This window comes from Salvelinus namaycush, chromosome 21 (genome assembly GCF_016432855.1).
Source record: "Salvelinus namaycush isolate Seneca chromosome 21, SaNama_1.0, whole genome shotgun sequence".
NCBI lineage: Eukaryota > Metazoa > Chordata > Actinopteri > Salmoniformes > Salmonidae > Salvelinus > Salvelinus namaycush.
In genome coordinates this window covers 43,734,185-43,740,401 of record NC_052327.1, presented here as the reverse complement: position 1 = coordinate 43,740,401, position 6,217 = coordinate 43,734,185, and positions in this window count along the sequence as shown.

Below are 6,217 nucleotides of genomic sequence, written 5' to 3'. Positions count from 1 at the left end.
TGGTTAATAACATTAACACTAGGGTTATTTTACACCACTGAGTGTTAATTTAACTCGTTACAGTGTTAATTTAACCCCTAAGTCAACACTAGAAATATAACACTGAAAAATAAACAAAGCAGCAGACATGCAAAATGAAATCATAGATAGAATAACTTTATTTTTCCTGGGAGGGAACTTCTTGTTTGGAGTGGTTTAAAAATAACATAGTAGGCTACACATTAGACCTACTAGACTACAATAATAGTCTCATCAAACACTTTAGTGACTATGTTGAACAAATGGGTAGATTTAATAAAATGCTTCATAACGTAGAGATTAGAATGAACCCGAAATAACATATTTAGAACAAACAGGTTACATGTGGTTACAATGTGATTTCATTAAATTAAGTACTAAAAATGTACTATAAATTCCATGAACAGAACAGTCTATGGTGATGAGGAAGAGAGAACTGGTTTCTGTCCAGCAGATGTCAGTGTAGGATAGGCTCATCAGTTGAAAGTGTAGGTTGGAGATGAGTCTGTTCTGACTGTTCCACAGAGGAATTAGATTCCGTTCTGTGAAAGACAAAGGTTACATTAAGGTTACAACCTTTATGTGTGAAACTGATACAGCCCCTAAACACATATTTAAACGTCAACCATCGAATTCAAGTAAATATCTAGGCTACATATCTTCTCCAACATGGTTTCATCATATAAAGGCCTCAGCCAGACAGTTTATTAATTAAAATATTCTGACGAGTACACTCTTTCTATTTTCAAATTGATTCACTTAAATGGAATTGAAAGTTGGTTCCTGTTCTTTTTCTATATTGTTTTACATCAAATAGACAGATACCTCCTAAATAGACAAAATCCTCCTCTCACACACATCAAATGCATTTTCTATAACTTCAAGGTGACTTTAAGAAAGCACCCGTCCAGAGCTATGGAACACCCCTATCAACACAGAACAGATTAACTTAAAGACAGAACACGTAGCCTATCCAACACACACACACATTTGGCGTACCACACCCCCCCGAACTGTCCACAAGCTTTGCCCCCCACCCTAAAAGATAGTATATGAACACGTCGTAAGCCATAGCAAAATGTGTAGAACTGCAGGAAATGTGCTCTTTTCCTCAAATTTGCTTTTTTTCCTGTGCGTGCAGTGCGGTACGTCACTGCACACCACACACGAACACATACACACTTTTCCAATTCAGCATTTAAAAAACTCAGAAAGAACAAGGTAAGGGTGATGGTGCCATGCTGTCTCCACACATTTGAGGCAATATTCACAGTATTGTGTGGGCCCAAACATAGATTGTTTGCACTATCGGAGGCTATACACTGTATATAGCAGTGGTCTGCTGCCATCTTGATGATACTTGACATAACACATCTTATGAGAACCAAAGCAGATCTCATGCTGTATCATGAGGTGTAAGAAACAAAAACCTTACAATACAACCTCCATAATCACACCGTTGCACAAATCTGCTACTTACACAGTATTGCTCCGCATGTGGTTACTGTACTCCACGGTAGGTGGATTGTTCTCTTCATCCTCAGGTAACTGGGGGCAGAAATCATCATCATCATCATAGAAACATTTTTATTTGAACTTCCAATATCATGTAAAAGAAGAGGTAAACATAGTTTCCACTGCCATTTCCTTCCTCAACCTCTTCAAACCAAAGACTATTTAGACATAACAATAAGCAACCCTTATTGGACTGGAGACAAGTTAATAGCTAAATACTGGTATTGACCATTCCATGTAGGACGTGACAGTATGAGGGAAACCCTATTGTTTAGGTGACAGGGGTGACTAAAACATACACTTCCCTTTAACAATGACATAAATCAATTAAAACAAAAGGTGTACAATTATTTTGATTTAAATTCTCCCAACTAAAAAAAGCTAAGAAATTACCTTCAGAAAGATAGTTCCAAAATGACTTTGCAGTCTTCATGATATTAATGCATTTAGTCTGGTTTAGTACAGTATCACATCCCAGTAGATCTCATCATCAAAGCAGATGCCATCAAGACCATTCCCTCAGATCGGAAACTAGTCGGTTCTGTAACAGTTAGTTTTGGTTGTGAATCTTTAGTTTGGGCATGCCTGTTTGTAGTTTCCTATTTGTATACAGTATACAGTATTTGTTTCCTTCACCATATGAACGTAATAATCCGCTTGGGCTCGCGGACCCAAAGGAGTCAAGACAGAGCTGGCCCTGGACCTAAAATAAGGTTGCTGTCTCCCTGGGCACATGAACATTCAACAACTGGTTGCCTACGCTTACTTCTCACATTTATTCACAAATTCATTCAGGTTACAGAACCATTAGGCAAGCCTAGAAACCCTAGACTTAGAATGTAAAGTGTTAACAGTAGGCGGTCTAGTCAGTTCCGTAACAGTACAAATATCCATATTTGTGGTATATAACTTACATTGTTTAAAACAAATCACAGTTTTTTAAACATAAGAATCATTCAAATACACAACTGAGTGACATACACTTGTCTTCACATTCTCAATGTAAAAGTTCTCATTGTTTTCAACAAAGCAGCAGACATGCAAAATGAAATCATAGATAGAATAACTTTATTTTTCCTGGGAGGGAACTTCTTGTTTGGAGTGGTTTGAAAATAACATAGTAGGCTACACATTAGACCTACTAGACTACAATAATAGTCTCATGAAACACTTCTAGTGATGAAGTTGTTCAAATGGGTAGATTGAATTAAATGCTTTATAACGTACATATTAGAATGAACCAGAAATAAAATGTGATTTCATTAAACAAAGATAACAAGTGTCAGTGTTTCTTAGGAAGATCTTGTTGTGATTCCATCTAAAGTAGTACAAATTAACTATAAATTCCATGAACAGAACAGCATAAAGAGTGGTGAAGAGGAGAGGCCTGTTTTCTGTCCAGCAGGAGTCAGTGTAGGATAGGACCATTAGTTGAAAGTGTAGGGGGAGATGACGTCAGGCTCTAGCGTCAGTTCTGACTGTTCCACAGAGAAATTTGATTCCGTTCTGTGAAAGACAAAGGTTAGATTAAAGTTACAACTTTTATGTGTGAAACTGATACACACTGATACCTGAAACCCCTAAACACACATTTAAACGTCAACCATCGAATTCAAGTAAATATATAGGCTGCACATCTTCTCCAACGTGGTTTCATCATGTCAAGGCCTCAGCCAGACAGTTTATTCATAACTTCCCAGTACACTCTTTCTATTTTTAAAATTGCTTCACTTAAATGGAATAAAAAGTTGTTTCCTGTTCTTTTTCTATATTGTTAAACATCAAATAGACAAATACCTCCTAAATAGACAAAATCCTCCTCTCACAAATGGCAAATGCTTTTTACCTCCCAGACACTGTCATGAAAATCCCCTATTCTAAAAGCAGTATCATAGTCATTTTCAACTTCAAGGTCACTGTCAGAAAGCACCATTCCAGAACTATGGAACACCCCTATCAACACAGGACAGATGAACTTTCCAATTCAACTTTCCAACACATGTGCCTTTCCAATTCAGCATCTCAAAAACTCTGAAAGAACAAGGTAAGAGGTGATGGTGCCATGCTATTTCCACTTATTTGAGGCAATATTCACAGTATTGTGTGGACCCAAACATGGATTGTTTGCACTAGCGGTGGGCATGCGCTGCAGTGGTTTGCTGCCATCAGAATATTTTACATCTTATGAGGACAAAGGCATTTCTTATGCTACACCAGGCCCCCCAAGGCCTGATCATAACGCTGGCCCTGCTTAAGCCTCAAAAGACGTGTTATGTAAAATATCCTCATATGGCAGCAGACCACTGTGCTATACGCAGTGTATGCCTACCATACCTCCTTACGCTTCCAAATAAAATATTGAAATATTGATAATTTATTTGACCAAGACAGGCACCAACAGAAAGACGCATTTAAGTGAGCGAAATAGCCCCCCTCTGTCTCAGTATGTGTAGACCATATATCTGATTCTGTCTGGGAAAAAAATAGTATAGCATGTCATAATATTTCTGTTCAGACATCATTAGATACATGGGCTACATCTAGTAAGACAGAGGGGCGCTGTTTCGCTCGCTAGTTTCAGCAGAGAGGAAGAGACAAACGAGAGGGCTCACTCTCTCCAAAAATCTAATTTTTAGGGCGGAGACATGAGCATCTTGTCATGATATACAGATCCCTGGTTTCAGCCCCTCGCGAATTGGAAAGGAACGTTGGCGGGTGCACGGTGCTCTGTTCGGATGCTGGCATCCCCAAAAGTAAATTGATGTTTTTCCAAAATTATATAATTACTAAATAAAATCATGCAAAATACCTCACCAGAGAGCATGACTTAGCCACAAAGAATCATTCGCTTATTTTTCCGTTTTTTTAATAGCTGTGGATTGTTTTAAAACTCAAGTGAGTAGGCCTATGCCTATTTGGTAAGTCTGCAATTTGGGCAGCCTGCATGGCAATAGGCCTAGCTGATTATTGAGTTGCGGCTGCTAGTGAAATGCATCTAAAATATGTGCGATAATTTGTCTTGAATATCATTTAAAATGTTGAGAAGAAGGGGAGGGGTGTGTGGCGAAGGTATGGGGTGTCTCTCTCCAGTCTCATGGCAGAATTAGATGTTCATCTATGATTCTCCAATGTCAAATTTCGAAGTTACTCCAAAAGTCAAATTTTTAAGTGTTTAAGGTTAAGTTGAAGTATTAACTCCAAAAATCTTAAGGTTAGGTATTAACTCTGAATGGGTAAAGTAAGGTTTAAGGTTTGAGGTAGGCTTAAAACAAAAATCTAAAAAATAATTAAAACATGCAACTTTTTGTGTCAGCGGCAGATACTTATGTCCATCCACCATCCCCATCAACAATGCCCTAGCAAAACCAAAACCTACTTGATGGAAAAAGTGCCCACTGTGGCCCCTAGTGGCCAGTTTCCACATCATCTCCCGACAGCCTCAGACATGGATGGCCGTCTAATACTGACTTGTATCACGGGTGACCTGGCTGGGCACTCAGCTCTCCAGAAAGCACTCAGATGTCTCTCTCCAATTCTTGCACATTCAATGTTTCATTGTGTGAATTGTTTGCCCAGGCTTTTATTTTTTTATTTGATAAATTCCCCATTATATGGCCTATGTCTAATAAATGTATCGTTAATCCTCGTCATTTGGCTACATTAATTTCTGTTAATTCATGTATTAATTAGTCATTTAACATTCTCATTCTCGGAGTGGAAAAATGGTTTGCAGAGTTCACAACCTTCTACACTTGTGAGAAACAAGCTTGGGTTCATTTCATAACCATCATTCAAATCAAATCAAATCAAATTGTATTCGTCACATGCGCGGATTACAACAGGTGTAGACATTACAGTGAAATGCTTACTGACAAGCCCTTAACCAACAATGCAGTTTTAAGAAAAATACCAACAAAAAATTAAAAAAGTAAAAGTAACAAATAATTAAAGAGCAGCAGTAAAATAACAATAGCAAGGCAATATACAGGGGATACCGGTACAGACTCAATGTGTGGGGGCACCGGTTAGTCGAGGTAATTGAGGTAATATGTGCATGTAGGTAAAGTTATTAAGGTGATTATGCATAGATAATAACAGAGAGTAGCAGCAGCGTAAAAGGGGGGGGGGGGGGGGGGGGATCCAAATAGTCCGGGTAGCCATTTGATTAGATGTTCAGGAGTCTTATGGCTTGGGGGTCGAAGCTGTTTAGATGCCTCTTTGACCTAGACTTGGAGCTCCGGTAGTGCATGCCTTGCGGTAGCAGAGAGAACAGTCTATGACTAGGGTGACTGGACTGGTCCTCAATTTTTAAGGCATTCCTCTGACACCGCCTGGTATAGAGGTTCTGGATGGCAGGAAGCTTGGCCCCAGTGATGTACTGGGCCGCACACACTACCCTCTAGTGCCTTGCGGTCGGAGGCCGAGCAGTTGCCATACCAGGCAGTGATGCAACCAGTCAGGATGCTCTCAATGGTGCAGCTGTAGAACTTTTTGAGGATCTGAGGACACATGCCAAATCTTTTCAGTCTCCTGAGGGGGAATAGGCATTGTCGTTTCCTCTTCACGACTGTCTTGGTATGTTTGGACCATGATAGTTTGTTGGTGATGTGGATACCAAGGAACTTGAAGCTCTCAGTCTGCTCCACTACAGCCCTGTCCATGAGAATGGGGGCGTGCTCGGTCC